Source organism: Arctopsyche grandis, chromosome 11 (genome assembly GCF_051622035.1).
Source record: "Arctopsyche grandis isolate Sample6627 chromosome 11, ASM5162203v2, whole genome shotgun sequence".
NCBI classification, from domain to species: domain Eukaryota; kingdom Metazoa; phylum Arthropoda; class Insecta; order Trichoptera; family Hydropsychidae; genus Arctopsyche; species Arctopsyche grandis.
Genome location: NC_135365.1, coordinates 19,177,501 through 19,199,658, shown reverse-complemented (window position 1 = coordinate 19,199,658; position 22,158 = coordinate 19,177,501). Strand labels below are relative to the sequence as shown.

General features: G+C 32.1%; 2 non-coding genes across 2 annotated transcripts; both read left to right on the top strand.

The window, feature by feature from the left end:
* Positions 1 to 16,269: 16,269 nt before the first annotated feature.
* On the top strand, positions 16,270 to 16,343 carry TRNAI-AAU (transfer RNA isoleucine (anticodon AAU)). Its single transcript has one exon. It is a non-coding gene; the product is annotated as a tRNA-Ile (tRNA).
* A 2,095-nt stretch (positions 16,344 to 18,438) lies between these two features.
* Positions 18,439 to 18,510, top strand: TRNAD-GUC (transfer RNA aspartic acid (anticodon GUC)). The gene has a single exon. It is a non-coding gene; the product is annotated as a tRNA-Asp (tRNA).
* Positions 18,511 to 22,158: the final 3,648 nt, after the last annotated feature.

Below are 22,158 nucleotides of genomic sequence, written 5' to 3'. Positions count from 1 at the left end.
TATATAATATTTAATTTGATATTCTGAAGACATTGACAAGTTTGTTTTGGTGTTTTTATTGGCGCAGCATCTTTTGGAATATGAAATATATATTTACAGGTAAGCTATTTTTTTAAAATTAATCATACATTAGTAAGAACAATTCCAAACATTATAACTAAAATTATATTTATACGATACCATAGAGATCTATGGAAGAATTCGATTTACAACAAATTTTTGCGAGAAATACATATGTACATTTTTACAAAGTATGTAAGTGAGTAGCATATTTATAATTATTTATTTATTTATTAATAGTTTTGGACCATTGTGGCATTACAGGAAGAACCTAATGCGCCACAATGGCCTAAATTTGATAAAGAACAAGTAAAATTAGTAAAAAGCAGAAAACATGGTAAAATAAATAATAAAAAAAAGTGACAAAAGGAAAATAATACATCAGAAAAAAAAATGAATAAAAGTGTAAAAATCAAAAATAAAATCCAAAATCCCATTCTTTGTTTACATTATCAACAAATTAGATATGCTTGGTACTCAAATTTGCGAGTAAACGGCGATAGGTTATCAATTTTGGTGGAGCTATTTCAACAATGTAATCAGATACATTCAGAGTCGACCTGGAGTCACATATGTATGTACATATGTATGTATATCCAAAATCTGGCCAACAATACCGGGCCAGTCGGCGACAAGTGTACTATACAGTTTAAGAATTATTAATTATTTATTATATTACAGTTAAAGAATTAGTATTTGTTTACATTAAACCCGAGATCTATGACCAAACGTTGTACAGAAGTATCGTAAGTACTATACAAGGCAAATACAAACATCGATTAATATCCACAGAGACATCTATGGATAAATTTTGCAGCATTTATACAAATCAGCAAAAATCGAGATGCGGAATAATTCAAATTTTTGCGATAGATACAGGGTTGCCAATCTGTTGGAACCATTTCGATGAAATCGGATAATTTAAAAAAGTCGATCGAACTTGGAGTCACATATCCAAAGTCTGGCCAGCAGCATAAACTGGGGATAGCACCTGTGACCACAAAATTGAAAGTTTTATATGATCTCTGCTGCTGGTTTGTATGTACATATTTAGTACTTCATATTTGTGATATTTCGTTAAATTTTGAATTTTTTATAACACGGCTATCAAGATAATTACGATTGCAATGACAGAAATATCATATACATAGTTAATAGGATACATTCTTACAGCTGATTGCCGATCATCTGTAAAACTCGTTCGCGAGAGTACATATAAGCTTTTTTTGATGTATGTAAATTGTACTTATTAATTAAAGATACCCGAAATAGACTACTGACACACGGAGTTAATGGAAAAATTATAAAACGTGACCAATGAAATGTTATTTATATTAAAAGTTTATTATTTATTTCAATTTTACTGTGCATACGATCTGTCATATACATATCATACATATGTATAATATGAAATGCATGTGGAAATTGCACACTGCAATGCGGAATAGAAATGATTGGAGATAAAATGCAAATTTCTACTAATATTATCGTATAGGGAAAAATACAATTTTTATTATTACAAAGTACAAAGATACATTGACGTTATAATAATGGAACATGCATATGTATAATATGAAAATTGTAAAATAAAACATAACCGTGAAAAATACATTGTACGTATCTACTACGATATACATATGTACATAGCACTGCATTGATAAATTGAATGAAATGAAATTCTATTTTTGTACAAAATATCGCAATAAAAGTCAACTATTTCAACACACTGACAGGTAAATCTAAATGTCAAAAGTTCATTTTGTATATTTGGGTATGTAAATTATGTATAACATTTTCGATTGGAGTATCACTAGTAATAAGTTTATATAATTATTGAGATATATTTGAATTCGCATTGTTATTGCACATTATTATTATTAATTATTATTGCACATTCACCGATCAAATTGAAACCAAGTCAAAATTGTTGTTTGTGGAGTTGAAAATAAATTCGATCTCGTCAAAGTTTACAAGACAGAGTACACTCAAATTTACGCTCGATCTAATATTCGAGATCGCAAGTCACGTACAATCGAGTCAGTGTAATAAAATTTGTTATACGCTCGAAAGCCAATAATACGGAAATGATACGTTCCTTTTTATCAAATCATACAAAACATATCCGTTTGCAAATGTATTGTTTTCGCATCGTTTGTTAGAATCGCCATCCAACTAACTGAGCCGAAATACACGCATTTTTATTCCCGAACACGACAAAGGCAAGTAAATGTGTCATCGGCTGATTGCGAATTCATCATTGTCGACTTCCGACACGCAGTCTGTTCCTCGTGCAGAAGAAGACTGAGAAGTGAAATTAACGCTGGCGTGGACCTGATTTGAATGCGGCCTCATCCTCGTATGAAAACGCGCTTTTCATTTCTGATGGTGCGTGACGAGCAAACCAAATCGTATATTTTATTCACTTTCAATGTCGTTATAGTAAACGTCATTCCATTGCAATGTATCACGAAACATATTACGAAAATGTAATTCAACTGGGAGAAAGATGAAAGAACGGAAATGAGCCCAGAAATGAGAATAGTGTGCCAAAAGAATCTCTTCAGAGATTATCATGCATAAACATATGTATGTACATATGTAAGAAAATTTAAATATAGGTATAAACTACACCAACGTGAAGAGTAGCCATTTGCAGATCTGTCTAGACATTCACGATTTTAATATTTTTCGAAGAATTATTAAATAATCATCGTTTTATATTTTAGAACACCTATATTTTTCTGTTAGTAAAATTTTCGTCAAAAGTCAGTCATACTAGATCAAACTTGGGACTCGCGATATGCAAACGAAATATTATAGATTTATATTGGGTGCATTTGTGACTTCCAGTTTGAAGTTCATTTGTGGTCTAATTGAAAGCTTTATTGATAAATGCTTGATTGAATATTTCTTAAAAAGGCAATGCTCTAATATATTTAATTAAAATTTTATCGAAAATATAATTAATTTTGTAGAAACTTTGATTAGAATATCCACCCTCGACTTTGATATTTTTTTGTAGAAATTAAAAATTTCACAAATATTTTTAAAGTAGACCTCCGCTCAACTGTTATGATTTTAATTTGTTATTAAATATGAACTATTTAAATATAAGAAATTGCAAAAATCAGCTGCCAAAAATTGACACAAAGTCTTTATTTTGTACGTTATACTTTTATCTTTATTTTGTCAATTGCTTCACTAACAAATACATTTTGATGTTTTTTGTAACGTAGATTTTCTGGTACATTTTTCCTCACTGGATACGAATATGATAAGTAAATCGTATAATTTTTCTATTCAAAATTCAATGATACTCAATTCTGCACGGAATTATACTACCACTTCTGGTCGATGACTTTGTATTAAAATCTCTCAATATTTGAACTCTTATACTAATACATCGAAAATAAATATTCAGTTTAGTTTGTGCTACAGTTTAATATATATACTTTTTTTTAAGTGAGCTCGAATCAAGGCAGATCTGCATATATTGTACAAAAATTAATTTTGAATTTGAAAAGGTTCCGCGTACCATAAGGTAAAAAATTAATTTTGAATTTGAAAAGGTTCCGCGTACCATAAGGTAAATAAAAATATGATCCATGATATTTCTACACTCAATAGCACTCAAAGATTAACATTGAAATGTGAGGTTCACTACCACTGTACTATATGATTTGTAAAGGTTCAAGCAAACTACTCCCAAGACAGACAAACCTTCAAACGGTCAATAAACAGGGTATAAATAGTGATCGGGTTTAGCTCGACATTACCATATTAAGGATTTTGATATTAAACTCGTATCAACCGAGCACTTACAATAACCGATGTCAATAATATATTATACAAATATCTCGAGAGGCATTCTTAGATATTGTTTGTACAGGTGAATGGGTAAGTTTCGGGGTGTATCTGTTATGTTACACGAGCTTTGCTAAATCAATCGCCGAATGTTTCGTGCCAAAATGGCGGCTGATATTGATTTTGGAGGGCCGACTGCAAAATCTATAATTCTATACGCCTTATTAATAACCAATTGTGGTACGCATCATCCGTATTTGCGTATTATACGCATGATGTGCGATTATTACAAATTTGCTAATCAGCTTACGCAATATATGTATGTATGTATTCCAAATCGGCTTAAACTAATACAATTCGGGCTTATAAAGGTCGATTAAATCTCTTACTTTAACTAAACGAAATTATCGTGGGAAATATAAGTACACTATTAATATGATATCATATTTTTCCATTATTTATGTATTATTATCTACTATTATGTGCTTATTTATTACTTTATCTATGTTTTTTTTTGTATATGTACATATGTATAAACATATATGTACATATTATAGTAATATTGAATAAAATGACTTTCAAGGATATATCTTCTATTATTACAAATTAAATTAAAAAAAGTAAACAGGTTGATTCACACAAGCCGTAGTGACATGTTTCGAAGATGATAAGAAATTTTCAAATTTAGATATTTTTATTTACAATTAATTCATATGTACATATGTATGTTCATAGCATTACATCAGATTAACTAAAAAAATATTTCACAGAAATAATTGTGAGACAATATTGCACAAGAAACAATATTTCCTACTCGGTTTTAAGGTATATTCATACTATCCAGCACTGCAAGGCAACAGCACATCACAGCAGTTCACGGAAAAGACTACGCACATTCATAATATGCAGACGTTTCGGCAGATCCAGACTTGTTTTGAATGCAAGGCAAAATCGACTTACATACAAATTACAGAATGCGTGGCATGGGGCAATATTGCTTGCGTCGTATCGTCGAGTCAATATTGTGACAAGATGACGTTTGCGCAAATATTCACATGCGCATGCGCACTTTAATTAGTTCGCGTGCACTCGCTACTATGACGTCTCAACGTGTTTGCTTGATACGTTACGGTGAAATATACTGCTGTATATAATACTAATATATTTTGTCGGCTACTGCTTTGACGTCTACGCCACGTGACACTACGGAGCATACGAATGTGTCCATATAAAATAATACTTTTCGTTTTGTTGTTAACGTGCAGTTGTCGGTCTGTGCTGTAATAATATGAATGGGCGTTAACTCGTTTTTACTAAACTTAGGCCTCAGTTTAATTTCTTGTATGAAAAATAATTTGTATACTTTTTTAATATTCATGAACAAAAAGTTTATACTTTCAAACTTTACTAAAGCGAGGTCTATTAATTTTGTTTTAAACTTAAAAACACTTAAATACCGTATGGGTGCAGGTTATGAATCATTTTATGTATTATATAACACATTTCATTTAGCCAAACAGCGTGCTAATGAGTGAGCAGCGAAGGTTAAATAGCGAGTGCAGCGTCTCTGGTCGAGATAAAAACGAAAGTAAAAATGGCGGCAACCGTTTCAGGGCCAAAAAATAATCGTTGTCGACAGAGGTCCAGGTCCATTGTTCTCAATTGTGGGGGCCTTCGTCACAATTGAGGCCAACGGGAAGCTTCGGGGCGCGCAATAAACCGCGAGCGCGGATAAAAACAGGCGACACTCTCACACAATAAAACCGGAGTTAACCGTGTACCGGCAGGTGAGAGAATGGAGGCTTTGGACCTCACAGGTCGTAAACACCCTTAACCCCCATTACGTCTACAAGGCGGGATTTGCGGTCTCGCTCTTTGTTTTGACACAATCCCGTTCCGCTTGCCGATTCGTTCAAGATTCTCTACTGAGAAAATTGTGTAAACATATTGTTGTTTACCCCATCTAAATATACGTACATAAACATATAATAAAATAATCATGCGAAAATATGAAATATTTACCGAGATAGTATTTCGTACCTACGTTAAATTCAACTTTGACATATTGAATGGTTAATCAGGTTGACATGTTTCTAGGAAATTCACAATTTTGCTGGTTCAAAAAATCAATAATTTTTCAGAATTTTATTTTAACCAAGTGTACAAATTATTATATAAGCACATTATATTATTTATAAAAAAAATAGCTTACACGTGTAACTATTTTTTGAGTATTTTTTAAATATATTTACATACGAGTATGTATGTATGTATATTTTTATTTTTGCATACGATACATATGTATATGTACATCTAATATATGTATAATTTGAAAAGAGACTTTGTATGGAACCTTCGTTCGTTGGGTCGTAAATCCGTGACGTCATCGAACAAATAATTCGATTTTTTTCGATTCAAAGGGTTCGAAGCCTCGGGGGCAAAGGCGCCGAGAGCGAAGCCCCCTAATCGTCAAATATTGAGATGCTCGAAAGAAACTCGAAATTTGCGAGACATTTATGGACAAATTTGCAACATTTTTAAACGAATCATCGAAATTTGAGATGCTGAAAACTCGAAAATTGCGAGAAATGGTCGCCAATTTGTTGGAAGCGCTTCAATAATGAAAAGTAAAGGAGGTTTGTAAACATCAGATAAATTGACAAACTATGGTAGGAAACGATCGAACTGGAGTCACAAACCACAGACTGGCCAGCAGCAACCAGTGGGACTCGAACACGTGACCACTATATTTGAAAGCATATATGCTAACCACTAGTCTAATAAATAAACTAATAGACAGGGATTCGAATTATTTTGTTCACTACAACTATACCAAAAAGGTCGAAATTCAATATTGGATATGGACTTCAATATTGGATAAGGAAAAGATTTTATCAATATAACATGGATATTTTCCTTTTTGCAATGATAAGACTGTTAGAGGTTGAATTATAGAGAAATAAAACTCCTTACATGAAGGAGATGTAAATACATATATGTATGTAGATTTCATTATTAGGATCACAATGTTGAAATACATTGAAGATTATATTCACATGAAAATATTTTAAACAGTATGTATGTATGTACAAATATTAATTGATGTTAGTTAGTTATACAAGTTCTTCCCAGACGGTGGTTTCTTTGTATATTTTATTAATTTATTTTAATGTTTCTAGTAGATTTTCGTTTCTAGGCCGGTTCCAACCTTGTGGGAAAAATTGTTTTTATTTGGACGTGAGAAACATATTGACGATATTTTTTTTGCTTTTGCAGTCTGAAAGATAAGGAAGTTGTTAGCGAGACACCTGAGCCCCATTATAAGCGAAAGTATTCCGTATAATGAGACACTAAAACCAAAATATCTATAACCGAGTGTACGTGCCACAGGGTGTAAGTTGAGAAGGTTTGTTTTCGATATTATCAACGATGATACCGCATTAATGTGGTAGGAAAACCCTACGAGGAATATGGACGATGATAGTCGTACCATATTCATTTCATTTACGTTAGTATGTACCTAGCTATCTAGATATAACGAAAAGATGCTCGTAGTAAAAATTACCGGGACGGAACACTTCCGAAGATTCTCATCCTCTTCTTGTTAGATTAACTTTTGAACTAATAAGTCGAGGCGCTCCACTGCAGACCAGATATTATTAGCTTTAAGTGGTCTTTGCTAATTTGAAAATTTTACATTACATGCTTTTAATTCGAAAGGTATGATAATTCTGAATGTCGAAGGTGAAAATTTATGAGTCATATTAATACCGCCAATCAAATGCCAAAATATATCGCCCGCCCAAACAATCCATTGTTTCGTGTCTGCATTTTCGTCCTATTGTGTCATTGTTTTGAAAAATCCACATTACAAATTCAATTCCACTGAAATTTACGCATACAGGGAGGGTCAAAGGTCGCGCAGCTCTCATTTACATTAAATTAATAAAATTCTAAATTTAGCATAGTGCAGTTGAGCCACTTTAAAAATAATGAATGCAGTTTCAACGACTTGCCGTTTAATTAGTAAATGTTGCAGAAGAAACTATTCCCTCCTTTTGAGAGTTTGAAGATTTAAATCAGTGACAGCAATTTATTTTATACATTTTAAAATCTGATAATTAAAGGAAAATTTGTATACACACGAAAAATTCTGTACACTTTTTTTATTAATATGTATTAAATCATTTTTCCTTTATCTATGTACACAGTAACAATAGATGAAGTTTTGTGATCATGCGAAAATTCGAACACCAGATTTCGACTGATTCGAACTCGGAATCGATCACTGATTGTTTTCATGGTCTAGAAAAAATGTGTGTCTGTGTATTTTGGGGATTTTTTGAACACCATTAGTCCTATCGAACTAAAACTAGTATAGTTACTGAAATGCTTATCGATACGAGATTTATTTTTTCAATAGGTGTCCTCTTTTTTAATTTTTTGAATTTAATTATCTCCTAATCTGCTCAACCAACAGATCAGACTAAAATTTTTTAACATGTAATAGAAATTATAAATTTCATGCATTAATATTTTTAAATATTTTTATCTCAACCGGAAGTAGTACTTTTACTCTAGAGAATCGAGGCTTTTTATGTTTTTCTCAGAAACTTTTTAGTGTGTTCAACTTAAATTGCATATGTAGAAGTTTTAATTTAATATAAAGTTATGTATAAAATTTATTTTTATATGTTTATCTATTTATACTTGAGAAAGGCGGCATAACAGATGGACCCAATATTATATTTTCCCATGATGTCATTTTCAGGTTTCCTCTGATTGACATCTATGGTATTAAACTTGTACATATATAAATTTATGGATTATACATTTTGAAATTATATCCAAATAGTGGTCATAGTGGGTAGGATGGTTTTTGCTAAATTTAGCGAAGAACTGTTTCAGCAATGAAATCAGATAAATTGACAAACTCTGAAAGTAAACGATCGACTTGGAGTCACATATATAGAAGTATGATCAGCAGCACTACATATAAAACTCGGAATAAATTCTTTCCAATGGAGGTCAACCCATGGGAGCGAACCCGGCAACCTCGGTGGTTAGCATTAACGAAAACACCAAGCTATACTGCTAATTAATGCGACAAAATTTTCTGATATGCTATTTCATTACAAATAATACCAATTGCTGATTTAAATGAGTAAAATTTTCCTTTTAGAAATTTGCAATTAACGTGTAACTCGGAAGTGAACTGTTTGTCTTCTATTAGTCCAACTGTGAAACTCCGAAATGTCCGAAACTTGCTTGGGAGAATTATATTTATGCAAAATTTGACCTGGCCAACTGTGTCAATATTGGCCAAAGGTAAATCGTGTCGTCGCACACCCAAACTAATCGTTATGAACTATCGTTACCGGTTTTTGTCCAATTTTGCACTACCGGTTTTATCTACTTGCATAATGATTCAGTTTTTAGTAAGCGCGAATCGTGCACACGCGATCTCTTGCCAATTTCAGTTTTGCAAACGGAGCCAGCTCCGCTAAGAGCGAAGTGCATTGTTGCATTTGCACTGCACTGCAGCCGGATCTGTGGTATTCTCATTGTTATCGCCGCCTACCAACCGTCTACACACAGAACCGACCGGTTGTTATTGTACGACGTAGACGAGCAGAAATGGAGTGAAAATAGCAGTTCCTTAACAGGAATATACCAAAGAGTCTGCTCATTGTATTGTGTTTTTAACTTACCATTTTTTAAGTCTAAAATAACTATTATAAATTAAAATCAGCACCGTGTGTTTCAAATCGCAAAGAGGAGGCTCCACTTGTTCTCTTAAGTCAAGCAAGTTAATCCTATGTACATACATACATATGTACGTAGTTTGTCAAACAGTTTGGTAGTACAAAAGTAAAGTTTACGAATCTTCAAATACAAATATTTACATTCTATCTACATAATGACAAAGTTGCTAAAATTTTGATGTTGATATTCGAATATTATTAAATCTATTATATTTATATGACGACTTTGTTGGCTCAGAATTTGTTGACTAATTTACTTTAGTCGTAGATGTATTTATGTATTATATATAGTTTCATATAAGCCTTTTATATTTAAATAAAATTGCAAAGTAAAAATGGCTGATGGTTTATCTTTTCTTTGATTACTTTCTGTCTAAAGCAGAAAGCAAACGAAAAACTACTCAAGATTAACTAAAACTGTAAATATATATGTTTGTATCTACAATGTATGTTTCTTTCGTGCTACTCTAAGAAAAATAATCCTTGATTGACCTTTTGAACAACTCCAGACTCCGACTTCAACTTCTATGTCGGCTCTTATTTTAGCCACAAAATATATGTAGATATATATTTATATAAACTGAAATAATCATTTAAATATAATAACAACATTTTAAGAAAGAATAAGTATTTTACAAAATGTATATTTGCAATGGTAATTTAACTCGATTGTTATGCTGAAGTGTTTGCTTTATTACTTTGCAAAATTATATCGATAAAGTAAAAAAGCTGCTTCTGTAATACATAGTATACGAAAGTGGAAAGTCTATAATTAATAAACACGACCGTTCAAAGTTTGCGCTGAGGCGGAAGGACGAAAAGTTGATTTATTGGTTATTCGAAGCGGAAAATTAATCATCTGTTGAAACAGAAAAAATTCCATTACAAAGAAGAGATAACTAGAAGAAAATATTGTTCGAATAAATGTTCGATCAAAGCGAAAAGATAAATAGGCGAAATCAAAAGACGCAATACCGAACATCATTATTACGAACAGCTAGAATTAAGCATCCGTCTTATTTTTGAAATTTATATAAAAATGCCGTAATAGTTATAACGGAATCGCATATATCGTTAACACTTCTTAATGCGAACATTACATGTCAAGATATCGTTAATATTATGGTTTTTTTTAGCAAATCGTTTTTTAAATTATCCGAATACAGTTATTTATATCACTTCGCATAAACAATAAAACGAATGAGTCGCCGTTCAATAACATATAGTGAAAGGCGTGTGAAAGAATATCAATTGTATGCCTATTTTTTTTCCAACCATATAAATATTATAAACAAAGGTCGTAACTACATGAATGCATCGAAGTTTATTTTTTTTTTCATACATTTCATTCGCATTTCGAAAAATTGCTTTTTATCCTCGAACGAAAACGCGCCCGAACAAAGAAACCGGCAGAATTTTTACGACACAAATACACACATAGAATAATATTTTTTCGTGTAAAAATTGATTCAAAAGTTCGCGGAGTCCCGCTAAAATACGACCCCATGATCGCTTTATGGCACTGCCATAAAAATTTATGAAGATTTCATCACAGCAACGAAGAGAGAGAGTTTAACCCGCGAGAATGTGGACTTTTACTATCGAAGCTGTAAAATTTTAGACGAACCGCACACCTAAACGGCCATGACAGACTTGGAAAAAAGTAAACGATCCGCAATTCTATTTTATGAAGGGTTTAATGAAGAACAAGATCTGTTCTGGAAGTGCATAGTCTACCCTAATTTTGCACTGTGTCGTAAATTCGATCGTTATGAGAAAACACTCGATGTGTAGACCCAATACACTTCAAGTCTTCCTAATTGAACAAATGGTCCTGGAAATTAATTGAAAATATTTTTCTCGGTCGAGTGTTCCTTGAAATTCAACCTTCGTGATAATAAAACGAAGTTTCTCAAAGTATAGTGGCTTCTGTATTTTTCGAGAGTCCTTAAAGCGGTACGAAAATTAGTTTATTTTTCGCAGTGTGCCATCAAAGTGTACTTTAAAATTATGAATAAAGCTGCCGAATAACAAAACTGTTCAAGGACGCGTTTTAAAGAAAACCTCATGCTTTTGAAATAAAAATATAAATATTATATTATATTATATATTATTATGTATATTATTCTTGTTTCCTACACACCAACAATTTCGCTAGAGACAATATTTGCCCTCATATATCATTTTCAAATAATTATAGTTTCATATTTATTCAGCAGTATAGCTTGTTGGTTCCGTTAGTGAAAATCATCGAGAGGTTGTCGGATTCGATCCCGTGAGTTGAACTTGATTGGAAAAAAAAATATTCCGAGTTTCATCTGTAGTGCTGCAGGCCAGACTTAGATATTTGTGACTCCAAGTCGATCGTTTCCTATCAGAGTTTGCCAATTTACCTGATTTCATTGTTGAAACGGTTCCTCATTAAATTGGCAAAAACTATCCAACCCACTATGTCACCCTCTTTTTGAATATAATAATAATAACAACGTTTTATTCCAGACGATAGGGAGAACAGTGCAATCTCCATCTTATCGTTATCGTATCTTTGGTTGGGAACTTCGCAAATAAAACAAAGTTTCTATGTCGATTATTCAATTGGTTGAATATTATATTTTTTTCGATTCAAATAAATTTAATAAAAAAACAAATAAATATTTACTATTAGATTCGCCATGTTTAAGCTGTTTATATTACAAATACTAAGCGAAGCTGGGTAAAACAACTAGTAGATAATACAGATGAATGGTAAAATAAATAAATATAATAAAATGATAATAATATTAAATAATTAATTATTTATTCAATTGAAAGTCAATTTATGGCGGTCGGTGAAGAAGCTTCGTCCACCGAACATACAGAGATGAGCGGAAATGAGAAGATGCGGCAGCAAGAAAACAATTTGACGATACAAATACACAACGGCGTGGGGAGGCCACCCTTATCTTGAGAATTAAATATGATTTCAAAAATTATAAATTTTTGAATCTACATATAAATATATTATTATTATATAAACGTATTATTATTATAAATATATTTTAATATATATACATTTATGTACATAAGTACAAGTTTAATATCATAGATGTCACTCAGGGGCAACTCCATAAGAGCATCATGGGAAAAATATATTTGGGCCTATTGACTTTCCCAAAATATAAATAAATATTCCACAGTTCCACTTGGATATATGTATACTGACAGATCTTATCAATAATTTGATTTCGTTTTCTCACGCAAGTAACTGTGTGTACCTACATGACTTCCACCGCCTACACAATACATATGTATCACAAAGGAGTCTAATCTCCGTTTATCTTAAGTTACCATTACATAGAGACAAATCAATAACACCAAAATCCCCACAATACAGATCGCAGTTGCAAATATTTTGAAATTAAATTATTACATTAAAATGATTGACATATCTTTTGCCGACATTGAGTATATATAAAAAATATTTTATTTAAATTTTTTATTCACATCACCATAAGTAGTTTATATGATTTTTCTTTGCAGATTACAAATAGACATAGATTAATAACACAAGTGTTTTTCAAGCATTAATAATATAATGTAATCATCCTTGGTATGATTGATTCCAACCTTGGGTACATTATAAAATATGTATTCCCCGTATGCGTTAAATGTTCATATAGGAGCGATTCCATGGAGAGCGACGAAGTAACATGAATTTTTCAAGGACTTATACTAGAATTTGTCTTCGTTCACGAGAACACGGAAAGGCTTTCATCTGTACGCATACGTCAAAGGATGAAGTAAAGATTATATAACATACGACACACACACGTGAACTCGCATCAACGTATCAATTTACATCAAGTTTTATCAACATACGTACATATATACATATGTACATACATTGTGCCAATTACACGTCTCAATAATAACAAGACACTATTGTACGTACGTTCGTTACGTTTCGACGCAAGCTCGCTTAGTACATATGTACATATGTATGAGAGTCTGGGGAAAGTTTCGTTTGATTTTCCAACCCTTGTGCTCCGCCACCCTCATTAAAACGTCTAATATTTATTTGGCGAACTTATAATTAATACGAAAGGAGTAAATGTAATTTATGTGTGAGCACAGAGGCGATATAATCTCAATTAGGCGGCAACGACCATTAAAACGTCAATTATATCCGGCATGAATTATTGCGCGCGGAAATTTAATTATAATTATTATTATATACGTGTTCCGTTTCGTGTGCGTGTACACATTATAAGAATGAAACTATGTATGTCGGTTTTCTTAATAGGATACCCGGGGGTGATATTAACGGCGGGGGTAGTTTTATTCCACCCCCTCGAAGTAATGAGAACCGCAGTGCAAAACAATAGTCGGCGCTTGGGAAATCCTACCGCAGCGATTTCGAGCCTTTTCGTTCTTTGTGTTCCCATTTTGGACATTGTAAACTGGTCCCTTTTTTAATGATTACATATAATACGTAAACTAAATATGTATATATGATCAGGTAATTGCTACGAAAATTAAACGCCTACATATTTTAAATACATTGATTAAATCAATAGTATGTCAATGTAAATTATGGTGGAGGGGGGGGGGGGTGCTACTCAAGAGAGCTTATTCTCATCGACTTAATTTAACTTTGACTATAATAAACATTTAAGAAGCTTATTTTTCTTCTTTGTTTATAATTGTTATTGACTAGATCAGGTACATATATGTATGTACGTTATATCATACAACTTGTATGTAAATACATATGTACATACATTCCTAGATATTGGTACATTAGAATGGACCTATTATATGTACATATGTATATACAATACCGAGGAGAGGGGAAGGAGACGGTACAAATTCCCGAAGTCCGGTTACTAAGTGAAGTTACTGGAGACAAATATCAGTTAACTTATTATTAAGACTTAGTGTCATGATAATCATATTTGTGGTCAACAGGATTTAAAATTATGGCATAAGGGTTCGTGAGGTCCGACATGTTGGTGACCGCTGATCTAATGACATTTGATTAGTTCTAAAAAACAACACCGGAGCGCTGCTGTCTATTTGCCGACTCCACGCTTTGAGCAGACAAATTTTTACCGATTACACGCATTCGGCAAAGAATCCGTGAACTGGGCAACGTGCTTGCATTTTTCACGCATTCGGCAATTCTCTTGGCGAATGCGTGTAATAGCCAATTTCACGGATTCGGTGTAACATACATATGTACATAAGCGAAGCCTCTTGTCTGTCCAGTGGTGACGAATTCGTCGACAAAATTCACCACAAAAAGTCAGCTACTTATTAAACGCACATTAATTTTTTTATTTTTTATCACCAAATTAAATTTTTCCTTGGACCCAAATTTTCTCTCGGCATCTATGAGTATATATAATATGTATGTATGTACATACATACATATATACACATACACAACACACATGTATGTACATAAACACTCATATGCAAACACATATTGATAAAAACACACTATTTTAAATGGAGAAAAATTCTGAAAGTAGTAAAACCAGCAACATATATAGTTCAGTGGTTAGCGTATAATGCTATCAATTGAGGGATCATGGGCTCAATTTCTGGCTCGATGTTGCTAGCCAGACCTTGGATAAATGTATGTGACTCCAGGTCGACCATTTTCTACCAGAGTTTGACACTTTATATGATTTAATTGTTGAAACGGTTCCAAACAAATCGCCAACCTATCCTCATTTGTCATTTATAATAATAATGTAATATGCTATAATTTTATATAAATTACATATATACAAATTTGGTCACAGGTTTCACCTTCGAGTGAAAAAAAAATGAATGAATAGTAAAAATGAATGGTTACTTAAAGTTTAATCGTAAAAAAATTATATACCAAGAAATTTTGATATTTCTATAATTAAAATTATTCCATAGTTATGAGGTTTCCTCAATGTGGGCGTAGAGGGACAGATATATAAAAAAAATTCTACATTTAAGTTAAAGAATTCCTTAATGCCTTTATACTAGCATCTCAATTCGAATTTTACATATGTACATATATTATTGAATATTTATATCTCTAATATAATGGAAATATTCTGAAATTGAAATATATGTAGAATATTAACCCACTTTAAAAATACTGGAACGCTTCATACCGTGCTATACGGTAACATTGCCAGGCTTCCGCTTCGAAAAGGGTAAAATAGAGACAAATTTTATTTCAAGTGCATTTCCCACGGACGAAGGACGCCGTAAAATTTAGATAGAAAAGGATCGTTCAATTTATATAGATACGAACCCCCCTTCTCGGATGATTTTGTCTCGTAATGGGGGTCGGCCGGGGGTTGGCGCGGCTATTAGCGCCGTGAAGTGCGGTGTCTATTAAATCAGATATGAACGGGGTTCTCCTCTCCGAAAGATTACCCCATTAATTAAGCTATGTACATTAAGTAAATTACTCGTCCAACCCGGTGCGAGAGCGGGAAGAGGTCACCGAAGATCACCCAGTTTCGGAGGTCGCGTCTCAAGTGTGCGGCACTCGTTAAAACTAGATACGCAAGTTTCCAACTTCATCAAGTGGATGTCTGAAAACCGGAATTTTCATCTCGAGAGTTATCAATTACATTTTTCTTGATAAAACTTCAACGTGCATGTCGCCGGCCCATTAGCTCAGTTGGTTAGAGCGTCGTGCTAATAACGCGAAGGTCGTGGGTTCGATCCCCCCATGGGCCATTTATTTTTTTTTCGAATTATTTTTGTCTTGGTTGAGATGTGAAATGAAGTAATTTATTGTAAAAAATTTGGTGCGCAATATTTTTAAATATTTTCCGCTCGGATATTTCGATTTTTTTTTTTTTTGGATAAGATTTATGTTGCGAGTTGAATCAGCGTTGTATTGAAAATGAATAAATCTCGCGCGTTCCACAAAAATATAAGTATATTTAAAATATCTTCGCATTGAACGGATACTATAGATATAATAATAGGGAAAGCATATTTTTATGTTTTTGTTTAACGACCTTGACCATATTACGAAAATATAAATTTGTTTCAGTGCTAATTCATTTATTTTTTATATGAAATATTTTTGAACTGGTTTAGTTTTAATTATATTATAATCTAACCTAACCTCTATTTTTAATATTTATACAACAGCTAACTGTTATTTGTGTAACAAGTGTAACATATGTACATATGTATGTATGTACACATTGGTACAAAAATATGTATAGTATCATGGAGCTCATAAAATCAGTGGAATAATTTATAATTGACGACCTCTTATATGAAGATGAATATTGTGAAAACAAATGAATATCATCTTTGTTAAAATTAATTATATTTTAACAAATAAAAATTGAACGGAAACTATTTTTAAGGAATGTAATTTAAGATGAAGTTCTTTAAGTCTCGATATTATAAGATGAAACATTTCTGGTACTAATTACACTGAGCAACAAAAAAATTTACTGGAGCGGAAATTAATCAATTTTTACTAAGTTTAACTCATTGAATTCGAATATTATAATAATTTTCGTTAGATTGATCTCGTTTAAGAAATACAAGCATTTGAAAAAATGTGCAATTTTTATAGATTTTTGGCTTTTGTAGTCTTTAATTCAAAATCTAGTATTGCTGTGCCAAAATTGAGTATGATTTTTTCTTGCTTTGAAATAATTATAATAAATTATCTAGCGAATTTTAAAGTCAGAAATATTTTTTTTCCCTAATATTATGAGTTTATTTAGCTAATTTTTCACTTTCCCATGTTTATGAAGATTGGTTTTTTAGTCGATATTTTTTGTTTTATCGAAACGCACTTATTCGAGCGGTAAATGATTTTAAATTACAATATGAAATGTTTTAGGCGAGGCGGGGCATAAACTTGGCAAAGTGATAAATTAGCTAATGAGCTCATAATATTACGGAAAAATTAATATTTTTGTCTTTTAAAATTTGCTAGATAATTTATTATAATTATTACAAAGCAATAAAAAATTAAAATCAGTCGAAAAAATATCTGACTATTGATTCCAATACTTAACAGCAATACTTGGAACAGCAATACTAGATTTTGAATTAAAGACTTCCAAAAATTAAAATTGCACATGTGCATAAAAATTGCACATTTTTTTTAAATCGCTTGTATCTCTTAAACGAAAGCAATCCAACAAAAATCATTGTCATATTCGAATTTAGTAGGTTAAACTTAGTAAAGATTGATACGTCTCCTCTCCATTAATTATATTTTTACATTTTTTTTAAATTTTTGTTATTACACTAATTTCTAAAGATTGCCATTTTTGAAGGATAACAATTGATTCCAGTATTATGGGATAAAACTATTCAAAACAATATTCACCAAATAAATATTTAGTAAGCGCATATTATACGTAGCTGAAAAATTGCATTTTTTATCACATCTGAAAAGTGCAGTTTTTAGCAAACGGTCTAATAAAATCTTGTAGTTTTACTCGTGAAAGAAAAAGCGATATAAATTTAATTAAAATTACAAATTATTGCTTTTCATTGCTCATTGAACTAAATGTATTGAGTTAGTTAAGCAACTGGTTTTTTGTTGTTGACATTTTTGCATACTTACATAAAAATATATTATAAACGGTTCATTTTGATTACATCACAACACACTTAATGGTGTCACAGTAGATGTCAAAATATATCAGGCATTTAACCTTGAAACTGTTATCGAGAATTAGTACAGTGAGCGAACGCATTCGCACTGAATGAAATTATATTAGATTAAAAGGTACTCCAAATGAAAATATTATCACAAAGGTGAAGTTATATCGGTATCAAATATGTGTAGTCCTCGGTAGTATAGTGGTCAGTATCCCCGCCTGTCACGCGGGAGACCGGGGTTCGATTCCCCGCCGGGGAGAATCACTTTTTTTTTCGCGATTTAACATAAAATAAATATATACATCTCAATTTTGAGAGCATTTATTTTTTATATTGTTCTCAACGCCGACGTTCAATCTAAATTCTAATGAAATTTTCGGAACAAACGCGAACGTTTTTAAAAGTAAACGATAACGACGGCGATTATCATTTCAGATGTTCTCAAAATATCGAAAATTTATTCTGACCCACCGGATTTTCTGTGCACGGAAAAGAATATTGGACCCGAAACGACCCAGTTTGTTTTTAACGACCCCCCGCGCCGACCGGGGTTTGTTGTCTGTTTTTCTTAGGGGTGTATATATATTTTTTAGCGGTTCGGCACGAAAGGAAACCTATCGTCTTTGTTTCCCTTTGGACACTCGCTACCCTCATAAAGATTTATAGTCCCGTGGATCTTTCTTCCATCATATCACACTTGAGGCACTCCTCTCGCGCTCACTTTTACAGTCCACTTACTCTCGAGGTGGTATTTTACGGGCGTATCTCGGAAAATATTAGTCCAATACTCTCCTCCTTTAATAACGCAGGGCACCGAAGAGTAAATAGAGCCACACCGATATTGATCACCAATTTTATGGAGTTCCTTAATGCTTCATACTCACAAAGCCTCTTTTTTCATATTATGTTACGATATATATATATATATATATATATATATATATATATATATATATATATATATATATATATATATATATATATATATATATATATATATATACAATACACATACATATATGTACATATATGGACATATGTCACGTTCAATATTTGTCGAGAAACGTCGTTAGATAAACATCTCCGTATTGGCAAAACCACGAATACCGCTTGCACGCTCATTGCATCCAATCAATATCAATAAATTCCCTCACTTGGACCGGCACAATTCGAGCAGAAACCGTGTTGTGATTTTCACTGTTATTATACCTTTGTGGGTGTATTTTGTACTCATTCACAAATCTCCGTTGTGTTTTATGAATTCTCTATTTTCGTAAATAGAACGCCGCGCATACGTAATATCAATAGTTTGACCGATATTTATAGCGCGATCGGAATAGCATCTTCAAGATCTATTCGTGTACAGTCAATTGAGATATTGTTTCGGCCACGGGGGTCGGAAAGCGTTTTAGTGCTAACAAACAAATATGTAGGGATAAATTTTTATGGCCAAACCATGTTATTGCACGTAAAGAATATTTGATTTTGAAGTACGTATCGTATATATTTTTTATTATATTATTGTTGTTATAAATTAGCTATTGACCTATTTCTTAAAATAAATACACATTATGTATTGTATTGAATATTATTTTGCAGTATTATATAATAATATTATAATGTGTATCTTCCTAGTAATTGACGATGAATAAGATGAATGCTTGTTGGATACATTTTTTAAGAAATAAAGCGGATACAGCAATCGAATTTCATTGAAAATCGTTGAAATCTTATTGAGTGATAATATGATATTATTATATCAAAATATACATAGATATAATGTGTGTATGTTATTACCTAATAAAAATAAAAATGTTGAAAAACTGCTATGTAGGATTTGTTTGTCAGGAGACATGGGAGATAAAGTGTAATGAAATGAAATGAAATGAGCGTTCAATATATTGTTTATTAGGCGGAGCGCCGCAACGGTCTTTCGCATTACATGCTACCAACCTCAACATTCATTCTACTCATCCATGCCAACTTAATCATACATGCATTCTTCTAGTTTATAAAACTAAATCCCACGTTAGTATTTTTTTTATAGTAGATATACAAATATGTAAAATTTCTTATTTAAAGAGTTACTGTGATTTTTAACCGGATCTGAAATCAGACGTTTTAAACTTGCACATATTCCAATTTACTCTCAAATTTAAACTTTCAAGAATTCGAGAATCTAAAAATTATTCCCTTTTATTTTCACTTCCCTACATACATAGGTTGATACAGAGAAAAATCGATTGCAACACATCCTTCGTCATAACTTATAATATAAAATATGGTATAATACAGTCCAAATCGACCAAATGTTTCAAGGCAACAGTATATCTTGGTGGTTGCGTTGATGTTGACCACTGAGAGGTTTCCAGGTTCAAGCCCCGAGTTGAGCTCAGTTGAAAATAGTTTATTCTGAAGTATTTCTATAGTACTGCAGGTCAGATTTGGAAATTAGTGACTCCAAGTCAATCGTTTCTTATTAAAGTTAGCCAATTTATCTGATTTCATTGTTGAAACAGTTCCTCTTACAATTGGCAAAATCATTCTACCTACTACATATGTCACCACTATTTGAATATGATTTCAAAAATTTATGATGTACAAATTGCAACGTGGGAAAAATATACACAAATTAAAAAAAAGTTTTTAAGAAATAATTTTCATGCTGCTTATTTTATTTTAATATATAGATAGTTCTGCGAAAATCTTGAAGAATTTAGCCAGTTTTAGTTTTACACAACGACAGCTTTGTGTATACCTACAGGAAAGCAATCGGTAATGTGCAGTTCATGAGAATGATAGCTAATATATAGCCAGAACAAAGCATTCAATTAAGAAGTCGAAAAGCACTTTGAAACCTGTCATGAAAGCTTACCAGATCAAAAGTAAATAAAACTTCACAAACAAAAGTGAAATCGTTTTTCAACAAACTGTTGTATGCACACACGGTACAACCTATCACAGAATTGTACATGTTATATTTAGATATACACCCAAAATCATCTAGACACTTTATAAATTTGAACCATAATAAATTTATACGGTCACGGACTTAATCTACTTGAGCCGTCCGTTTCAGGGGCTTATTATGTACATTAAACGACGGTCAATTTATGCAAGTGGTGCATTGGCCACATTAATTTCTCAGAATATCCTAACCATATATGTACGTGTAATATACCAACTATGTACGTATATATGTACATAGTATGCAATGAACGTTCAACTGGACGTTCAACCTAAAGACAGGCTAATTAGTATACGAGGAACGTTGCCGATACAACCCCAGAGGCAAATCATGCTTCAAACTAGTCAGTTTCCCTCTATTAAGTCCTCACGCCGAGTTTTGGACTGAAACCGAAATCAGCAAAGACAATTTGTCTCGCTATATATCTCCGGTCTGCTGAAATCGGTGTACGTTTCAGACGACGATAAATCGACTGAAACTTGTGGGTCAACATTGTACACATACCGTTTGGTAGTTGGTGAAATTTTAATTGATATTGGCTAGAGAGAGTCGTGTAATAATTGTTTTACTCGAGAATTATCCGTGTAGGTATTAAATAAAATATATATCATAAATTCTAGAAACGTGTTTCATAACTAATGTGATGCTGTATTATGTTATAACATTTTAATAGCACGTATGAGTCGATGCGGTATATCAAAAGCGGGATGCTGGTATTTAATTTAAATATAATCTGTTGTGTGTTTCATTGAATAATTGTTATTATTTTGAGAAGGCTTTAATGATGACAAATTATTTTATCGCTTGTATTACTTTGTCGATATTAAAAATTTTTTTTTTGTTCACAAATGCTCTAGCTTCAAAGCAGTATACAAAAATGTAGTTCGTTGCAATTTCAATGAGAGAATCGCATTTTTCCCGTTCTTTTTTTCTTAGTAT